Source organism: Neltuma alba, unplaced genomic scaffold, assembly GCF_004799145.2.
Source record: "Neltuma alba isolate B1F8T4 unplaced genomic scaffold, ASM479914v2 tig00012463_pilon, whole genome shotgun sequence".
NCBI classification, from domain to species: Eukaryota; Viridiplantae; Streptophyta; class Magnoliopsida; order Fabales; family Fabaceae; genus Neltuma; species Neltuma alba.
In genome coordinates, this window is record NW_021636939.1 from 23,615 (window position 1) to 44,945 (window position 21,331).

The window sequence follows — 21,331 nt, forward strand, 5'->3', positions numbered from 1 at the left end:
GATGACATGGAGACATCTTTTAACCGCCCGCGTTGCGTAGATGATTCTCCTCCTGGTCCTTCCACGTCAACTTTATTTCCTCCTGTCGGGAAACCAGTTGGAGGATATGAATTCTTCAGACTCACTCCTACAGAGAAACTCCAGGCACACAGACACGTTTTGATAAATTGCAGCCAAGTTGAACCCTTCATGCAGTAAGTATATCATATGAGCTCACTAGCTTTTACACTTTATAGTTGTTTCTCACTGACTCTTCTAACAAATTACACTTTACTGTAGTGAGTTTAGAAGTTACCTCAGGCGTTAGCTATGGGGGCGTGCGCATTCTGCTGACATTGATAAAAGAGTCCACAAAGAGTTTCCCAGTTGGTTTACATGTCGAATACGTAATGACAACAGCCCATACACAGATGAATTCAAAGCTCTTTCCCTCGGTCAGTTAGACCATGCACGAAGGTTTATCGCGTATAATGTCAACAGCTTCAAGTTCTGTACGGTTGGACGTGATTAGGGATTGATCACACAAAACTCTGGAGTTTGAGGGACATTCAGGACGAGATGTTATGCTAGCAGCAGTGATGGTGATATGCGCTTTGGAGGCGTCACTTACTATGGAAAGCTAATTGACATTATTGAGTTGAGTTACCAGCTTTTCACCGTGACACTGTTCAAGTGCTCCTGGGCAAATACGACAACTTCACGGGGACTTCACGGGGACTTCACGGGGACTCGCTACTGACCATTTGGGCATCACCTCAGTTAATTTCTCTAGACTTATTCATACGGGGGCATCTGAAGATGATGAGTCATATATCCTTGCTTCCGAGGCACACCAGGTTTACTATGTCGAGGATAAGAAACATAAAGACTGGAATATGAACGTTCACCTCAAGCCACGGGATCTTTATGATATGGGTGATGGTAACATTATTCACGACAGCAAACCCTTTCAACCCCCGAATTTTGAAGACTTCTTTCCTTAAGGAGACGATAATTTGCCAATTATCAGGTATACGTCTTTTCTTAAATTATTTAAATAATTAACTACTAATTACTAATTTCTTCTAAATACATTATAATTCTAACATAATTTTTTTAAATATGTCCTTTCAGGCGGGATGATGATGAAGAATAGCAGCATCAAAAATTTTTATTATTAAAAAAAATTTTCCTTCCATAAATACATATGTATAAATTAAAATTGGTTTAGTTTTTTAAATAATAAAGAATTATAATTTGTAGCGGTTACATAACCGCTACAATTTTATTATTAAAAATTTTTTCCTCCCATAAATACATATGTATAAATTAAAATTGGTTTAGATTTTTAAAAAATAAAAAATTATAATTTGTAGCGGTTAGGTAACCGTTACAAATTTCAAACCGCTACAAATACTAGCGGTTACTTATATGCTAGAAAATGGACAAACAGCTACAAAATGCACCAAAACGCTACAAAAAAACCGCTACAAATGTGTTGCTGATCTCTATAGATATCATATCATCTCTACATTCATTTACCCCATCTCGTTTCTTTCCTCTCCTATTCTTCTTCATAATTCTCTCTTTTTTTCTTACTCTCTCATATGGTGGTTTCTTTCTCTTCACTATATGGTAAGTGAATTTTATTTTATAAGTCCTTATATCTTTTATTTGTCTTTACTTATAATTTATTAACATATTTATTTCTCTTTTTCTTTCAGATTTTTCTTCTTCACACTTGTCATGCCCTCCTCAACTGATTCAAATACTTCTCAACATAACAGTTTAGGTTCAATATTACAAACTATCTCATCTTCAATTCAACTATCTTATTAAATCTTCAATTCAATTATCTTATTAAATTAAATTCACTTCTTTTGACACACTTATAATTTAATTACATATTGTTTATTACAAAATTCAAATATATAAAAAGTAATACATAACTAATTATACAAATTAACAAAAATTCTCCAATATAATCTATTTAATGGTTTTTAAATTTATAATATTATATTTTCTAATAATAAAAAACCACAAAAATTTTTTTTGCCTGGAGAAAACATTTCTAGCGGTTCAAAAGCGCTAGAAATAAAAAAATAGTAGGAAAAATTTTGTGAAATTTAAATTTTATGCCAAATTTCTAGCGGTTCAAACGCTAGAAATGTTTTGGCGCCAATTCAAAAATTTAATTTCCCGGCAAAATTTGATTTGGTTCAGAACTTTTTAGCGGTTATATAATCGCTACAAATTTTTTTTGCTTTTTCCAGCGGTTTCTATCTGCTAGAACTTTTGTCTCTTACTACTAGATTTTTCTAGCGGTTAAGTTTCTGGCGTTTTGACCATACTGTGTAGCGGTTGCCATAACCGTTAAAAATTTTTTTTGCACTTGATTTTCTAGCGGTTTTTGTAACTGCTACAAATGTTATTTGTTGTGATTAAAACCGCTAGAAATGTCTTATTTTAACCGTTACAAAATACATATTTTTCTGTAGTGTACTTTCCCATAGCCCATTATGTTGTTCATCACCATTTTGAAAATAAATCATATCCAGCACACACAAGTTGAAAGCAATAACTTTATCCGTAGAAAAGACATCGCCTATTGTTTATCACCCAAAAAAAAAAATACAGAAGACATCACCCGTTGTTGCATCAAATGCTTCTCCCTTCACATAGATATGCTTAAAGCATATATCCGATAACGCAAAGAGTATATAATAAAACAAATGGCTAAGGTGCAAATTTACCCATTGACAAACTCACTTATTTTTATATACTTTGATATTTTTTAATGGGTTTTTGTCAACTTTAGTCATTTTGGCATTATTTGATTATTAATTGATTTAATATGTTTTATTTTGAATTATCACTTTAGAGGGGTAAAATTGTCATGTTTTGATTTAATTGTGATTAATCAATTTTTAAAGACAATTGATATATCTTATTCTTAAATTTTGGTTGTAGGATTTTGGTAGATTTAAAAATAAAAAAAATAAAAAAAGAGAGAGAAAATATATAAAAATTAAAAAAATAAATAGTAAAAAAGGTAAGAGCAAAACACTGTGTTTTGCTCCTACCCTAAAAATTCAGATGAATCATCATCTCCATTCAGCGTGAGAATGAGAGCGGGGACGGCGAACGCACATGAGCAGAGAGTGATGGCAGAGGGAGAGAAGCAGAGGCCGACGGCGTGAGAGGACCTGTGTGACGCCGTCGAACTCTGTCTGATTCTCTATCAAATATTCATCATCCTTATTCAGTGAACACAGGACGGTGAGCAGGGAGAGAGGACCAGAGGCGCTGGACGGAGACAGGGAAGACCAGAGCAGACCGAGAGAGGGAGCCAGAGACTAGCGACGTGAGAGGCAGACCTGAGGAAGCTCGACGGCGAATTCTTCCTTTCCACAGAATCACCCATCCATCACCATTGACTTCTCTATTTTCTTCTCCTCAGCGTGACAGAACTAGCAACTGAAGATTCACCATTATCACCGTCTCCTCCATGGAAATTTGCAACAAAGTTTTGATTACAGCAATTCTCATGGCAATCCGTGGCTAGCTTCATAATTATCTAATTCAACAATAAGGGCAGGAGCTCAAATCATTAAAGGGGAGTTTTAGTTACTTTAATTTCTTGTCCAATAGTTGTTTAACAATTCCTGAGTCTTAGAATAGTTATTCTGATTATTGAAAAATTTGTATTGTTTAATCTGATTATATTTGGAGATTATTATGGCTGGATTATCATTTAGCATTTGATATTGGACTGTTTATAGCTTTAATTTCAATTATAATGTTGTAGTTATAATATTTGTATAGACTTTGAAGTTAATATATTGTGATTTTCTAAGGTAGGTTGGAATCTTGGATCATATTGTCTCTTACTATTTTTAATTCTATTGTTTTGGATTTAAGAGTTCTAATTAAGCATTGGTTATTAGCATCCTTAATCCTATTTTACTATTCTGGTTGCAATTAGTAAGTTGGGATTTTAGAAAATATTTTGTCGCAATTCGAGGTAGTTTGGTTGTTGGATGAAAAGCTTAATTATAATTCTTAATTCATTGTTTTAACTTCCCCATCTATTGGAGTGAGAATTGCATGCATTGTTGAATTGAAGGATTGATTATTATCATTGTTTACTCGCGTGTTTCATTTTCATTTCTTTTATCTTCATTCATTTTAATTTTTTTATATAAAAATAAAAAAAGTATTTTAATTTCAATTTAATTCATGGTATTTAATTAGCAATTATCAACTCAAAAATCCTTTTTATAGTTTAGGTTACTTGCATTTATTTACTAGGATTTAATTTCGTTTTCGGCTCCTCCAAATGAATACGACCCGGATTGTGCACCATATTGCATTAATTTGGTTAATTTTTGGAGTAAACCCAAAGTAACAAATTAAGGGCATTATTTCAAGTGGTGCTGTTATCGGGGAGCCAAGAAATTGGTTCCCTAGTAATTAAGTGTCAAGTAATCTTGATTGGAGTTTATTTGTTGAGCTTTTTTAGTTTCATTTTTGTTATTTTTGCATTTTTTTTAAGTAATTTGCATTTGTTTTTGGTTTTTCATAGTACTGCTTTCATTTGCATAAAAAAAAATTTTAAAAATACAATCAAATATCTTGATTTTGCTTTCTTTTGCATATAGATTTAAACACTTGCATTTCATTGCATTCATCTGTTTTTGCTTGAATCTTGTTGTGCAAGTCAATTTTGTACTTTGCTTCTGGTTGGTTGATTGTTTATGCTAAGAAAGGGAGGTCTAAAACCCTAGTTCCTTTCAATCTTGAGCTTCAAAGTTCTTTAAGGGAAGTTAGACAAGACCAGAGGGTAGAAAGGACTAGTAAGATTATAAGTGAAGAGAAAATCTTTCACACAAGTCTAATTTGTCCTCTAGTGAGTATAGTGCGTCTAGTGATCCTGAGGTTGAACTAGACAATTCAGCTAGTCTAGATTTGGTGGTTGACTTAGGTGACATAACAGAAACTATTAATAATCCCAATGGTGGTAATGGTAGAGGGGACAATGGACATAATGGTGAACATGATAGAGTAAGTGAGAATAATGGAGGTAACCTTAGAAAAAGAACTATTAGGAAAGCCACTACTTCTGATGCAAATTATGATCCTTTTAATGTTGCATGCCCTAATATTGATGTCAATTTTGAAATTAAAGGTCTACTACTTAATTCTTTGCCTAAATTCTATGGTTTGACAGGTGAGGACCCGTACAATCATCTGAAATCTCTCTCTATGGTATGTTCTAGCATGAAGTCGGTTAAGGCTAATTTGGATGAGGTTCTTTGGAAGGTATTCTATTTTTCTCTGGAGGGCAAGGTGCGAGAATGGTACATAAGCTTGCCTAGGCATATGGAGTTGTCTACCATAACTGGAACAATCTCAGAAAAGCATTCTTAGAGAAGTATTTTCCCGCTTCTTGGACTTTCACATTGAGAAAAGAGATCTACTCTACAAAGCAAGACTATGATGAGTCACTTTATGACAACTAGAACTGTTTTCAAGACTTGCTTTCTAGATGTCCACACCATCATATTCTAGATGAACAATTAGTCTAATACTTTTATGATGGACTTAAGACCCAAGATAAGGGGATGTTGGATGCTGCTTCTGGGGGTTCTCTCATTGATTTAACTACTAAGGAGGCATGGGAACTTATTAAGAACATGGCCTTGAACCATCAACAATATAACATCATGGAGTCTAAAAATGTCAATGCAATGCATACTAATCCTTCTTCAATCCACATTCCTTAATTGGACACATTTACTTCTCAAATTGTTGCTTTGACTACACAGTTGAATAAGCTTGCATCTCACACTTCTCCTACTAACACTCAAAATCCTAATTCCATAGAGACGACTACACCTAGTTGCGGGCATTGTAACTCTATTATGCACATCTCTGTTGCTTGCCCTTATAGATATGTGGAAGTTTCCACCATGTATCAAGGAAGAGCCAATCAATCTAAGCAATGGAACCCATACTCAAATACATATAATAAAGGGTGGAAAGCTCATCCAAATTTTCGATGGGGAGGAGGTGACAATAGGCAAGTTCAAGAAGGGTTTCAAGGAAATATAGTTCCTCATGGGCAATCTTACTATAGAGGGTTACAAGGAGAATCCTCTACAGCCATGTCTACCCCACAGCAACCGCAGTCTAAGGATGATGAGTGGTTCTCTTAAATACTTAAGGGCATTGAAGCAATGACTGAGCATATATCTAAGTCTGAAGCTAGATTTGTAGCCCTAGAGAATAAGATAGAGCAATGGAAAACTAGAACCTCTAATTTGACTTCTTACATTACTAAGTTGTCAAATGGTATAAGTGAACAGCAAGCTAAGGCTAGTAGTTCAATGCCTTCCAACACGGTGATAAATCCTAAATCTTTGAATGCGATCACACTGAGAAGTGGTAAGGAAATTGGTGCCAAGAAAGTACAATTCAAAGATGATGATGAGGGTGAAGAACCGGTTGACGAAGAGATAGAAGTTGAGTCTCCTCCTTCTAAAACCACTCAAGACATTCCCAAGGCTACTCAAGAGACCTCCATTCAATCCAAAGGGTTAATAGAGAAAGGATTGCCTTCCAAAGACGATGAGGTAAACATTTCTGACTTGCCTTTTCTCATTCCTATCTCATGAGTAAGAAAGTTGTTGAAAAGAAAGATAATGAAGAGCTTTTTAAAATGTTATCAAACTTGAGGTTAATATGCCATTACTTGATTTGATTAAAAAATGCCCAAGTATGCTAAGTTTCTGAAAGATCTATGTACAAACAACAGGAAGTATAGGCATAGTGAGAGAATCTAACTGGGGTCTAGTGTTAGTGCTATCTTCAAGCCACAGCTACCTATTAAGTGTAAAGATCCGGGTTCCTACACTATTCCCTGTACCACAGACAAAACAAACATTTCACATGCCTTACTAAACTTAGGTGCAGACATAAATATTATGCCTACCTCTATCTATGAGAGTTTGGGTATTCATGCCTTAAAAGACACCAACATTGTGCTAAGTCTAGCTGATAGGACTGTGAGACACCCTAAAGGCTTTCTTGAGGACATTCTTGTGCAAGTGAAGGGTCTTATATTCCCAACTGACTTCTATGTGCTAGACATGACTGATGAGATTAAAGCCGATAGCACTCTCATTTTAGGAAGACCTTTCCTTAGAACAACCCAAACCATAATTAATGTGAAAGATGGGGTCATTACCATGGGCTTTGGGGACCAATAGATTATCTTCAACATTTCTGATGCTATGAGTTAAGGTTATGCAGATTGCTCTTACTTGGGTGTTAATTTGATTGATTGTGTTGATAATGATGTTGATGATTTGCATGAATCTGAGATGCATGAACATAACTGGTATGATGAGATTGTAAAGCATAATGATGCATTTACTTGTTTATCTACCACTCATTCTTCTTCTTTTTGCTCATGTTATGGTGACGTGGTGTGCGTTAACTGTTTAGAAGTTGATCGTCTCCTTTCCATCTCTCATGATTTCGATGCATCATCTTGTCTTAACTGTGATCCTGCTTTAAACATTATACTTAAGGATAGCCTTGAGAAAGGTGAGTTTGTTGATTTTGCAGGTACTAATGATAAAGGAGCTGTCACACAAGCTATACCGGTGGCTTCTCCTTTGAGTGGTGCTAGAACATTAGAAGAAGCTAGCAACAAGCCTGCTACTGACTTAGTCACTTCTAATTCCACTCTTCCTTGTGATTTACTTAATGTTTCTACTGATAAAATTGCTACCGATCCTCTTTTTTTATAGGTTATCTAAGAGTGGTACTAAGTGGGGAAGTGGAGGACACACACATTATGATGAGCTTATATCTCCTTCCCCAAGCCACACAGACATGCCACTCGCATTGAATGCACTTGACATACAAGAATTAGATCCTTATGTTTTGCAACCTCCTATTTCCAGTTCTTTAAGTAGTTCTAAAGAAGAAAGATTAATTTCTGTGTTGAAGAGTTATAAAGGGGTTATAGGATGGTCTTTAGGGGACATACCATGAATTAATCCCTCAGTTTGCACACACAAGATCCTTTTAAATGAAGGGTCCAAGCCAGTTAGGCAAAAACACAGGGGAGACTGAATCCTCTTATTTTAGATGTGGTTAAGAAGAAAGTCTCTAAGTTGTTGAGTGCTGGGATCATCCATCCCATATTAGATAATGAGTAGGTAAGTCTGGTACAAGTAGTACCAAAGAAGAGCAGTATCACAGTAGTGAGAAATAAAAATGATGAACTGATTCCAACTAGGGTTCAAAAAGCTTAAAGAGTGTATATAGATTATAGGAAGTTGAACGATGCCACAAGAAAGGACCACTTTTCATTACTTTTTATAGATCAGATATTGGAGAGGATTTCAGGAAAGTCTCACTATTGTTTTCTGGATGGTCTTTCTAGTTATTTTCAAGTGCCTATTGCTCCTGAAGATCGGGACAAGACTACTTTTACATGCCCTTTTGATACCTTTTCTTATTAATGGATGCCATTTGGGTTGTGTAATACTCTAGACACTTTTCAAAGGTGCATGATGGCGATATTTAGTGATCTTCTAGAGCAGAACATGAAAGTTTTTATGGATGACTTCACTGTTTACAGTGAGAGTTTTGATGAGTGCTTGAATAGCCTAGAGCAGGCTTTTGAGAGGTGTATCAATAAGAAATTAGTTTTAAACTTTGAAAAGTATCATTTCATTGTTGATAGAGGGATAGTCTTAGGTCACCTCATCTCCCAAAAGGGGATCGAGGTTGATAGAGCCAAAATTGAAGTCATTTCATCCCTCCCTTATCCTATTTGTTTAAAGGACTTGAGGTCTTTCTTAGGGCATGTAGGTTTCTATCAACGCTTTATTAAGGACTTTAGTAAAGTTGCCTTGTCTCTTTACCTTGTTGAAAAAAGATATTGAATGTAAATTTGATGACAAGTGTAGATATACTTTTGATACTTTGAAATCTATGCTTGTTTCACCTCTTATTCTCACTACACCTAACTGGAATTTACATTTTGAGTTGTCTTGTGATACTTCTAACTTTGCAGTAGGTGCCATCCTTGGACAGAAGGAGGAGAAACAATCTAGAGTCATCACATATGCCTCCAAGACCCTTGATTCTGCTCAAGTCAATTATACCACTACAGAGAAGGAACTGTTTGCTATTATTTTTGCTTTGGATAAGTTTAGATAGTATCTAATAAACTCTCGAGTGGTTGTTTTTACAGATCATGCAACTATTTGGTACTTATTTAAGAAGCCTCAGTCTAAACCTAGACTACTGAGATGGGCTTTGCTGTTACAGGAGTTCAATATCGAGATTAGAGATAGAGCCGGAGTAGAGAATCATGTAGTTGACCACCTTAGTCAGTTTTCTAAAGGCACACAGGGAGTTGATTCTTCTGATCTTGTTATTGACTCATTTCTTGATTCTGCACCTTTTTCCTTGGCTATTAATGAGCCTTGGTACTCTAATATAGTTAATTATCTTGTCACTGACCTTGTACCTCCTTCTATGTCTAAATTTCATATTGATAAGCTGAAGAGAGAGGCAAGATATTATATCTGGGATGCTCTAATCCTATGGAAGCAATGCAGTGACCAGATCATCAGATACTGTATTCCAAACAATGAGATCCACTTTATCCTTACCTTTGCACATTCTTTATCTTGCGGGGGGCATTTTAGTACTAAGGGACTGCTAGGAGGGTTTTAGAGTATAGTTTTTATTGGTTTTCTCTATTTAAGGATGCTTATTCTTTCTGCAAGTCTTGTGATAAGTGTTAGAGGTTTGGGAGTTTGGGTAGGAAGCATGAGGTGCCTCTAAGACCTATGCATTTTTGTGAAATCCTTGACGTGTGGGGCATGGACTTTATGGGTCCCTTCCCTCCATCTTTTGGGTTTTCATACATATTACTTGCAGTAGATTAGGTGTCTTGATGGGTAGAGGCAGTGCCAACTAGAAAGGATGATGCTTCTACTATTGCCAAGTTTTTATGTTCTCATATCTTTTGCAGGTATGACATTCCAAGAGCAATCATCAGTGATCAAGGAACACACTTCTGCAATAGGATCATCAAGTCTCTATTGGCTAAACATGGAGTCAATCACAAGCTTGCCACTCCTTATCACCCTTAAATGAATGGGTTAGCTGAAGTCTCTAATCGGGAAGTGAAGAGAATACTTGAGAAGATCATGAAACCATCCCATAAGGATTTGAGTGAAAGGCTTGAGGAAGCTCTTTGGGCTTAGGACTGCCTACAAGATCCCCATAGGCATGTCTTCCTTCCGGTTGCTCTATGGCAAGGCTTGCCATCTACCTATGGAGATCGAGCACAAATCTTATTAGGCAATCAAGGCGTGTGATGCAGATCTCAAATCTTCACTTATCAATCGGAAGATACAACTCCAAGAACTTGAAGAAATGAGACTTGAGTCCTATGACAATGCCAGAATCTATAAAGACAAATTGAAAATGATTCATGACAAACAGATTCTAAGGAAGCAGTTTCATGAAGGTGACAAGGTTTTAAAGTTTAAAGCCCAGTTGAAGCTGATGCTTGGGAAGTTTGTCACCAAGTAGGAAGGACCGTTTAGAGTTACTAAAGTATATCCCTTTGGCACGGTAGAGCTCGTAGATGAGGAAATTGGTATAACTTCACAAGTCAATGGCCATCTGTTGAAGCACTACCACGAGGAACAAAGACCCCCTGATCACACGGTTGTTCCCTTCCACCCTACTCTTTTACTTTCTGTTGTATTGCTGGTAATATCTGTTTGCTGAGATAGTTAGGAGTAACTGTAGGGGGGACTTCTCCAGTAGTTGTAGTTGTACCTGTTTATTTCTGTTTAGTAGTTGTTTGTTTTGTTTCCTCTTGATTCTGCCATCTCTTTTGATCACTTGATTTATACTTGTCCGTTTTCATTTTACATTATCTTATCATATCTCTCCCTTCTCTCTTTTTTGTGATAGTGATGTGTTGTGCTTCGATTTTAAATCAGACTTCACAACTTCCACTTCACCTGAGAGTTTAGGTTAAGATAATATCGTTTTTCTTACATTGAGGACAATAATATATTGATAAAGTGTAGCGGAGGGATTGTTGTTAAGTTATTGAGTTGAATAATAAAAAAACTTTGTGTTTGGATTTGCTTCTGTTTCTTAAGTATTGCTGCTATAATTGCTCTCTTCTTTGCCTTATTGGTTGATTTCTGAATTGCATCACATGATTTGAGAGTGATTCTCGCTTAGGAATTTTGCTGTTGGTTTCTGTGTCCTCCTGTTTTCACTTGCCTCAGTGGTCTACATTGCTGTATGAGCGATTTTCTCTTTTCTCTGTTACTGACTTGACTTTTGTAATCCTAAGGCATCTCTTTTAAAATCTTTTTGCATAATGCTTGTGAATGTTGCACGGCTGAGTTTGATTGCATTTGATTTGAGTGATTTCTATTCTTAGTTGGTCAGCATAGTAGAATGTCTTTGGTGCAGTGTTATTAACCTTGTTTTATAGCTTGATCCTTAAGGAGGAAACATCTTAGAGAAAGCCTCGATGGAAGGATTTTTGAGCCATGTATTCTTTCTCATTTTGTGTGATTTTCACCTAGTTTCGGTTAACCTCTAGAACTTGTCTAGATTCTTTTTCCAAGCAGCATTAGTACCTAGATTTGTGAGGATGATAGGGGTATTCATTTCTAAACCCTTTACCTAAACACAAGCTACTTCATTTAACCTTTGTTCACCCCTTTGAACCTTCACTTTTATTTCACTCATTACTTTTTAGCAAGTATTTTGCATGAGTTACATTTGGTTTTTCATTTTGAAAAGTACATTATTAAAGTCTATATAAAAAAAAAGTCTATATCTTTGCCTTCTTGGTTTTGGATGCAAAAAGAAAGAGAAAAGAAAAAGAGAGAGAGAGAGAGAGAATACAAAAGAAGAAAAAGAAATAAAAAAAGGAAATAAAGAGAAGAAGATGTATAGAAAAATCCAAAGAAAGAAAGTCATAGAAAAAGAAAATAAGTTGCAACAAAAGAATAAAATTTGAAATAAGGCATTCAATAATAGTTTGAAGAGCAAGGATTTCTGTTTCAAAAGTTTAAAATCTGCACATTGGTGTTGTTTCATGATTGTAATTTAGCTCACTTTGAGTTGATACTTTACTACTTATGCATTTCACTTGCTAGTTCATTTCATTCATTTGGCCTTGCTTTCCAACATTACAACCTTTTAAGTCCCCTTGATCATGAGTCTAAGGTATGTTAGTGGTGGAGACATTAGAATCTCTACAAGCTTATGGTAGGTGCTAATCTAGGTGCATTGAGTGAAATTTTTTCCATTTGAGAGATGAATGAAATACTTGTACCCTATGTGAGCTCTATTATGTTTCTCTTCCTTTATCCTGCTATGTTTCTTGTGTTAATTTCTCTGTACTGAAGTATTCTATAATTGTTGATTGATTAGAAATAAAAGTTGCTTGAGTTAATTGCACATTCATGCTTAGTCGATCTTATGGCTACTTGCATTGAGTCTCTTTATTAGATTCTTCTTTACTGATGTTTTGCCCAGGAGTGCAAAAGGCTAAGTGTGGGGGAGTTGACAAACTCAATTATTTTTTATATATTTTGATTTTTTTATGGGTTTTTGTCAAGTTAATTAGTCATTTTGGCATTAATTGATTATTCATTAATTTAATATGTTTTACTTTGAATTATCACTTTAAAGGGGCAAAATTGTCACGTTTTGATTTAATTGTGATTAATCGATTTTTAAGGACAATTGATACTGTCTTATTCTTGAATTTTGGTTGCAGGTTTTTGGTAGATTTAAAATAAAAGTAAAAAAGAGAGAAGAAAAAAATAAAAAAAATTTAAAAAATAAATAATAAAATAGGTAGGAGCAAAACGCTGCATTTTGCTCCTACCCTAAAAATTCAGATGAATCATCATCTCCATTCAGTGTGAGAATGAGAAGGGGGATGCCGAACACACACAAGCAGACAGTGACGGCAAAGGGAGAGAAGCGGAGGCCGACGGCGTGAGAGGACCTGTGTGACGCCAGCGAACTCTGTCTAATTCTCTATCAAATATTCATTATCCTCATTTGGTGAACACGGGACGGTGAACAGGGACAGAGGACTAGAGGCACTGGACGGAGGCAGGGAAGACCAGAGCAGACCGAGAGAGGGAACCAGAGACCAGCGATGTGAGAGGCAGACCAGAGGAAGCTCGACGGTGAATTCTTCCTTTCCACAAAATCACCCATCCATCACCATTGACTTCTCTATTTTCTTCTCCTCAGCGTGACAGAACCAGCAACTGAAGACCATTATCACTGTCTCCTCCATGGAAGTATCACTGTCTCCTCCATGGAAGTTTGCAGCAGAGTTTTGATTATAGCAATTCTCATGGCAATCAGTGGCTAGCTTCATAATTCTCTAATTCAACAATAATGGCAAGAGCTCAGATCATCAAAGGGGATTTTTAGTTACTTTAATTTCCTCTCCAATAGTTGTTTAACAATTCCTGGGCCTTAGGATAGTTATTCTGATTATTGAAAAATTTGTATTGTTTAATCTGATTATATTTGGAGACTATTGTGGTTAGATTACTGTTTAGCATTGGACATTGGACTGTTTATAGCTTTAATTTCAATTATAATGTTGTGGTTATGACATTTGTATTGACTTTGGAGTTAATATATTGTGATTTTCTGAGATAAGTTGGAATCTTGGATCATATTGTCTCTTGCTGCCTTTAATTCTGTTTTTTTTATTTAAGAGTTCTAATTAAGCATTGGTTATTAGCATCCTTAATCCCATTTTATTATTCTAGTTACAATTAGTAAGTTGGGATTTTGAAAAATATTTTGTGGCAATTCGAGGTGGCTTGGTTGTTGGATTAAAAGCTTAATTATAATTCTTAATGCATTGTTTTAACTTCCGCATCTATTGGAGTGAGGATTGCCTGCATTGTTGAATTGGAAAATTAATTATTATCATTGTTTACTCGTGTGCTTCATTTTCATTTCTTTCATCTTCATTCATTTTAATTTTTTTATGTAAAAATAAAAAAGTATTTTAATTTCAATTTAATACATGGTATTTAATTAGCAATTATCAAATCAAAAATCCTTTTTATAGTTTAGGTTACTTACATTTATTTACTAGGATTTAATTTTGTTTTCGGCTCCTCAAAGTGAACATAACCCGGATTGTGCACTATATTGCATTAATTCAGTTAATTTTTAGAGTAACCTCAAAGTGACAAATTAAGAATATTATTTTAAGTGACTAAAACAGAAGACATCGCCCGTTGTTACATCAAATGCTTCTCCCTCCACATAGATTTGCTTAAAGCATATATCTGATAACGCATAGAGTATATAAACAAACAAATGGCTAAGGTGCAAATTTACCCATTAACTTGTAGCTAATGTGAGCCAAATACCATCTACCTTTTTTAGGTACAAATCTACTTATGCAAGTTCAAAATGGATGCAAAAATGACAAGAATGTTAATTATGACAATCGTCCGTTACTTTGAGTTTAATGGGTCCTACTTGTTGACTGAAAATATTGACATGGAAGTAGATGTGGCCATAATCATATCCGAATTGGCAATTGGAGGAAAAATAAAAAGAAAAATAAAAATAATTGTTTTTTAATGGGAAATGAACTAAATTACTACGGTCAAGTAATTCTTTTATATCTTCCGGTCTCGAATAAAATACATAGAAAATTAAAACTTTTTTTCTTGCATTTGTCCCTAATTGATGGTTGACATTTTTATATAATTATATATACAAAAACTCGAATATGAATCATCTTCGTCGAATTATTTTTTTTTTTGGTCAACGTCGAATTAAACTTGAAAGGCTTATACTTTAAATCGTATTTCACGTTCTCCATATATTACAGCATGCACGAGTTAAAATCAAGTTAGTTTGATTTCCTAATTTTATGCATAACAGCTCATATTTAGTCTGCTATCGAACATAAAATTTATTTTTATTGGTTTGGGATAAGTTAGATTAAGTGTCCTGAAATATATTTTTTTTTACTGACACTTAGTATTTTAAATTAACTTGTGGTTCATTTAACATCTTAAAGTCTTTTTTTCAATAATACTCAATATCTTAAAGTTTCTAGCAATTTTTTTTATACATCTAGCACTCCAAAATATTTTTCCAATAACATTAATCAATATCATAAGTTTAGAATGTCTATTGCTGTTGAGAACAATATTTTAAGGGAAATATTTCACCAAAATACTTTAAAATACTAGGTACTACTAAAAAAATATTTCATGTATTGAATCAACCACAAATTAGTTTAGTAAATTGAGTGTTGCTAGAAAAAATATTTTAAAGCTTAATGTATCTTAACCCTATCGATTTTGATCTGTTAACTTTGACTTATAGGTTATGATTTCTCTCTGGAACTTATTCACCAGATGTGATTTTATAATGGTCAACATGTTGTCTTGTTTATTATTTTTTTAATGAAAAATTGTCTTGTTTATTATTAAACAATGTCTTGTAATCTGATAAGTTTTATGTGTGTTCAATATATTATCAATATTTTTTATGGAAATGAATCACTTTAATTACTATGTTGTTGATTTACTTTAGGTAATATCCATACCTAGGATGAGAAGTTGATGACGTTTTTTGAAAAGCAATAAAAATAACGACTTTTTTTTTCCAATAAAACAAATCGTTAGATGTGCTTCTTGACCAGAGAATAAAAAAAATTTTAGGGGTGTTTGGAAAACAACAAAAACATTTTTAAAAACTATTTTTACGTAAATGAGATAAAAGTTTTTTTTACTTATCTTATTGTAGGGAAAACTTAATAAAATGTATGCAGATTTTAAGAGATTGATAGATTCAGTAATAGAGATGGAAATGACTGCTGGTCTTCCACTCCTAGGAGCATAAGTATTTAAATACATAGTACACAATTTATATATGTCTAACCATATATGTGTGTGTATCAGCTATATTATGAATGATGTATATTATTTGTGGTCATACTGATAGGCCTAAATCATGAAAAGCTTTTTGCAAATATAATTAATATTAGAATAACTATATTCTTCTCCAAGCACTTAATGAACGCAGTAATAAAACATTGGGTTTGTACACGAAAATAACATTTCTCGACTGACTGAATTACTATTTAATTATGTATATGGGGAGAAATGTTTTTACAGTACTAAAAAAACTTAAAACTATTTATTTGAGAAAATTAATCATTTAATTCATATAATTTTCATTTAATTAAAACTCAGTCACTGAATTTTGTGTCAATATAATTTAGTCCTAATAATTTTTTAATCATTTAATATATTAGTTCTTGCATTTCCAAAAAACATATTAGGAAAAACGACATAAAAATAAGTTGGAACTTGTAATATTCCAATTTAGGTATCTAAGAGTTCAAAACCTCAGAGGAGGACGTGGTGCCTGATCTGGTATTTGGTAAATGTAATCAAATAACTAAAATACCCTTATATCAGATTTTTTTAAAAAAATTATCAAATTTGTCATTACTAGTATATTTGTTGTCATTAAATGTTTAACACCAGTCATTCTTAGTTCACAATTTATTAATTTGTTATTAGCAATATATTTGTTGTCATTTATGTTCAACACTTGTTATTATCAGTTTACAATTTGTTAATAAACTTTTTCATACAAGGATAGTTTTGTCATTTAACTACACTTGCAAAACACCCAATCAAGCATCACTTGCTCTCCTTAATTTTGAAGTCTTAGATGCTTGAATTGAAATATTGTAATTTTTAAATTTTTAATGTTATTTTCCCAAAATATTATAAGGATTTGTGTTATTTGTTGAACGTTAAACACGAAAAGCCGTACGGTTTAGTGCTGTGGGGACCCTTTTACAGGTAGAAGGTCATACATTCGTTGTTGCTTGTAGCCTAGTGTTTATCACTTTAATTAAAAAACGATGAATGTTTTAAACAGACACAATTAAGGAATTAAATTATACCGAATCAAAGTTCAGGGACTGATTTTAATCAAGTGAAAACTATACACAGAATCAAAATTTATGAACTTATTTTGAACTAAGTCAAAACTCTAAGGAAAAAATTCATTAAGTGATTAATTTTTCCTGTATATTTTATTAAGTACAAAACTTAAAACAAAAATAACTTCTTTAATCATTTAAAAAATCAGGAATTAAAAATTCTAAATCTAAACCATTTGGCATCAAATTTATATAATTAGATCAATATGAGTTCATGACCCTCGCCTTCATCACGAGCAGATGTGTCAGTGCTGAGAAAACTTGGAAACATATTTGGCATTGTTGAGATGTGTTGTGTTAACATCAGGATGTGATAGGTGATAGTAGTCTGAAAACTTGAAGAAATAGACAAATTTTGCTTACCCTCAAGCACGAATCACCCCCTCCTCCAGCCCTGACAAACTTGAAGAGCCTTAAAGCAGGTTTTTAATACCCCCACTAGATCTCTATTGTCTTTTATACCCTCTCAACTATTTAAATATATTTTTTAATTTTATTATTACATAAAATTAGTGATATTTCAATATGTTTCATGTATAAAATAACACAGTTTGAATTTTTGGAAAATGACTTGAAAATAAGAAATTTCAAAAAGGCAGCTAACACTTCCAAATAACAAAGAACAAGAACAAGCCTTGTGTGAAGCTAAAAAAAGGATATTGTTATTATATATTTCAAACTTGTTAATTTATGTTTCAGTCTTGTTATTTTCACATTAAATTTTCCTATGAATAGATGTTTTTACTTGACAAAAGGATATTGTTCTTTTGTATTCTAAATTAGTTAATTTATGTTGCACTCTTGTTACTTTCAGATCAAACTTAGTCATTTTCCCAAACTGACACAGGCATATTAGTCATTTTTTACATTTTCATTAATTAAAATTCAAGCTTTCCCTCCTTTCTTTGGAAATGTTAGCTATCATTTTTAAATTTCATATTTTCAAAGTTCGTTTTAGTCATTTTCAGTTAAATTTTTATGACTTTTTTTTAAAAAATAAAACCACATAATTTTAAAGTACTTTTTAAAAATCATAAAGAATTAAAAATTGCATTATTTCATACTAATAAAATATTAAAATATCACTAAATTTATATAGATTCTAATAATCAATAAAAATAAATATACATTTAAAAAGTTCGGACATAGGATATTAGAAAGTGGGGTATTAGAAGTCCCTTGCCTCACATCTAGATATTACTTGCTAAAAATTTACATGACACTTTATTTTATCTTTATTTAATAATTGTTAATCAATATTCAGATGTTATTCAGGTTATTGGATAATATTTTTTAAAAAAAAAAAAGCTAAGATGCAAATTTGTTTTGAAAATCTTTTTCTAAAATATTGAGTACCTACAAGTTTTTTGGGTACAAATTTTCAGGTGTCTAACATTTCTAAATAAATACTTCCAGAAACATTTACACTTTAGTCCAATCAACAGTACAGGTCAGCTATATATATAACACCAACGCACTTGGCTCCATGCCTCAAATCGATTCGGATCATTAGAAGTACTCCACAAAAGAAAAGTACCAAACAATGATGATCACCTTCTTGTTTTTCTCTTGCTTTCTTCTTCACTCTCAACCTCTTCGTTCGAAATAAGAAGTTCGAAAACATCCCACCCGGTCCACCTTCTCTTCCCATTGTCGGCAACCTCCACCAACTGAAAAAACCACTTCATCACCTTTTATCGGATTTCTCAACGATATGGTCAAATCTTTTCTCTTTGGTTTGGCTCTCGTCTCTTTGTGATTGTCTCATCGCCGTCCGCAATCCAAGAATGCTTCACCAAAAACGACATCGTCCTGGCAAATCGGCCCCGCTTTCTCACCGCTAAGTATTTCTCTTACAACTGCACCACCTTATTATCGACTCCCTACGGCGACCACTGGCGCAACCTCCGCCGCATCACGGCGCTTGAGGTGCTCTCGAATCACCGTATCAACAAATTCTTGGAAATGCGAAGAGACGAGATGAAGCGCCTGGTGCAAAAACTTGCTCAAGACTCACATAATAAGGATCAGTTTGCCAAAGTGGAGATGAAATCAAGATTTTCGGAGTTGACCTTTAACACTATGATGAGAATGGTTTTTGGAAAAAGGTATTGGGGAGACGACAACGAGGTTGGGGATGTGGAGGAGGCCAGAAAGATTCGACAGATTATAAAGGAATTGGTGTCCCTAGGAGGGGTAAATAACACTGCAGACTTCTTGCCCCTACTTCGGTGGTTTGGTTTTGGTCACTTGGAGAAGAGGTTCAAGAGTTTGGCCAAAAGAATCGATGGGTTCTTTCAAGGACTTATTGATGAGCATCGATATGAAAAGCAGAGAGCAAACACTATGATCGATCATCTTTTGAGTCTCCAAGAATCACAGCCCGAGTACTATACTGATCAGATCATTAAAGGCCTCATTTTGGTAAGTGAAAATAAAGAATGTTTTTTCGTTTTTTATTGCATGCAGTTAGATATATCTTCAAGTTGCTTGAGCATGCTCAGCATTTTGCTACATTTTGTTGTACTTGTAGCTGAATTATTGACGGTTAATTATGAAAAAATTTGAAGGAATAAAAGCTAAATTATTCAAAACCTTACTTTATGTCTTGTGTAAATAATCTTTATGGCCTTTGAAACTTCATAATCGACCTCCCTAACCCTTACATATAGCTCCAATTTTTAATGTAAAGTTTGAAGGGTACAAAATTGGTATTTTGAGATTATTTATTCCTAATTCCAATTTTTAATGTAAAAGCTAATTACCTAACTTGCTAGATATTAAAAAAATTAGTTGAGCTGGTTATTATTTATAGCAAATGTGTGTTGGCTTTTCTAAATTACATTTTAACTATGTGCATTGGAACTACCTCTTTGTAGGAAGCTTCTCAATTAATACATACAATCAATAAGGATACTTTGAGAAAAAATATAAAATTGGGAGACAAAGTAAACTGGGTCTTATTTTCAGGATCAAATCTAAACCTCCTAACTAACTCTTATATTAAATACCAGAGATAGTATTAAGTTTCCAGGGTGAGGAGGTTATTTGTACGTAGTTTTAATTAATAGGATTATGTAAATAGAGAAAGGGAAAATATCTAACGAAATAGATAGTAAACGTGGGACAGTTTTTAATTGGATTTTGGAAATGCATATGGATCGGATTCCATGATAAAAAGAATGGTGCAAAACTATGCCTTCCGAGTGGTCCGAAACTAATCATCGTATTATTTCATAATGATCTCATATATAAAAAGTGTACTTTTAGATCACTTAACTTGTAAGAATTTGCGTTCTCCTTGTATTGCAACATAGCGGAAAATATAGTACTGTAAACTCCCACTTGTGTGGCACTCCTTAGATTTAGTCTGAAATTGATCATAAAATTTGTAGTAACTGATCTTACTTTGCTAATAATTTGATTTATATGTCATGTGACGCTCCTTAAATTTGGTCTGAAATTGATTATAGAACTTGTAGTAACTGATTTTACTTTGCTAATTTAACTCATAGGTCATGGTTTTTGCCGGAACGGATGGTGCAGCTGTGACTTTAGAATGGGCAATGTCAAGTTTATTAAACAATCCTCATGTGTTGGAAAAAGCAAAGAAAGAAATAGACACACATATAGGGCAAGAACGATTAATAGATGAGCCAGACATCTCAAAGCTACCATACTTGCAAAACATTGTCTCTGAAACACTTCGTTTGCATCCTGCCGCACCATTGTTGGTTCCTCATGAGGCTTCGAATGATTGCACCATTGCTGGATATAATGTTCCTCGTGGAACTATTGTGTTAATCAATGCTTGGGGAAACCATAGAGATCCCCACTTATGGAGTGATCCAACAAGTTTTAAGCCAGAGAGGTTTGAAAAAGAAGGAGAAGTAAACAAGCTAATTCCATTTGGATTAGGAAGACGAGCTTGTCCTGGAGCAAGTTTAGCTCAACGAACAATAGGCATGACCTTGGGCATGTTGATTCAATGTTTTGAATGGAAACGGGTGAGTGAGGAAGAAATTGATATGACAGAAGGAGCAGGAGCCACCATGCCAAAAATTATTCCTCTAGAGGCCATGTGCAGAGCACGTCATCCAATTATTAACATGCTTTTTTGTTAAAATTAATGTTGGTCTAAGTTAAGGAATTGTATCCACTGGTGTGGAGTTGTGAGTGGGAGTTTCATACTATGAAAAGTGAATTTTTAGTCTTTGGCACAATCTGTGGCAATCAGCGAACGAGAACATC

At 34.0% G+C, this 21,331-nt stretch overlaps 1 pseudogene; it reads left to right on the plus strand.

The window, feature by feature from the left end:
• Positions 1-10,449: 10,449 nt before the first annotated feature.
• On the plus strand, positions 10,450-21,204 carry LOC114727306 (cytochrome P450 81E8-like; annotated as a pseudogene).
• Positions 21,205-21,331: the final 127 nt, after the last annotated feature.